This window comes from Bactrocera tryoni, chromosome 2 (assembly GCF_016617805.1).
Source record: "Bactrocera tryoni isolate S06 chromosome 2, CSIRO_BtryS06_freeze2, whole genome shotgun sequence".
Lineage (NCBI taxonomy): Eukaryota > Metazoa > Arthropoda > Insecta > Diptera > Tephritidae > Bactrocera > Bactrocera tryoni.
Window position 1 is genome coordinate 27377397 of NC_052500.1, and position 1283 is coordinate 27378679.

A 1283-nucleotide genomic window follows, 5' to 3' on the forward strand; every position below is an offset into this window, starting at 1 on the left:
ACTACACTCTTGCAATTCTTGAGCTCAGCATACAGCGCTTTCAAAATGTTCAACTCTCAATGCGAGTGTAGCTCCCAACACGTTGGTTTGTGTTTTGGATAAAAATGACACAATTTAGCTTAGATAGGAATCTTTCGTGCGTTTCAATAAACAAATCTAATGCATTATCTAAAACGCAAGCAAAATAAATATGAATAAATATATATTAAATATATGTACATATATTTAAAGAAGCTGCACCCTAAAGAATTTAAATATACATATTTTTTTTAATTTGAGGACAATGAAACACTCGAACTGTGTATTACAGTGGCTGTCAAATGGACGGAAATGGCTGCAACACTGCTTATGGCGTGGCTAGGCGTAAACGTAACTACGTAGCCGCAAGAAAAATTGCGTCAAATCAATCACAGATTGGATGCCAACAAATATGCAGCTACAGAATGTGTTTCTACAGATATTCAAAGTAGTATCCACTAGTGAGTTTCAAAAAATCCTATTTTTATTCATATGAAATATACATATGTACATTTGACATACATACATATGTACATACAAAATTGGAGTTGATCCGGCCAATAGTTTCGAAATTCCCAATCAGCTCCCAAAACTTTAAACTTGAAAAAATATGATTTTTGTTGTTGTAGCGGCAGAATTCTGCTGAGTTAACAGTCCTTGACCGGTTAAAAAAATCTGAGTTTGTTCCGTTTACGTAAGCCCGACAGGAATGGGAACGGAAAAACAAAAGAATCGCAACCAACGGTCAAGGGTTTCTTGACAATGAGTCGGAGCTTGCACAAATAAAACTTTTCGTACTGATTAACTTCGTCAGCGACGCTAGGTGGTTCAGGGAGGACAATATATAGTATAACTATACTTGACACGCTGTTTTCAGAGTTGGTGAGGAAAACTTCTCCGAAACGGCTGAATCAACTTGAAATGTTCGCACGACCCCCAGAATATTCATATCTGCTAGGAAATATTCGGAGGAATAAGAGTTTGACAATAATTTCGATTGTTTGAGCCGCTCTGAAATCCGTGGGCCAACCGTTGGATGACGTCGACGACAACTTATCTAATCCTTACCATCCTAACAGGTATTAGATACCCGTTACAACAACAACAACGACAGAGGGAAAGAGCACCCAGATTGTGCCGACCATCTGTTCAGACCAATATAAAGCTTTGTGCTTCCTAAGAAATTTAGTGCGGTCCTTGAGAGAGAGTTGTGTCCCATTTATCGAAGAGAACCTCCATATATCGGCTTTTAAAACTATTTTCAT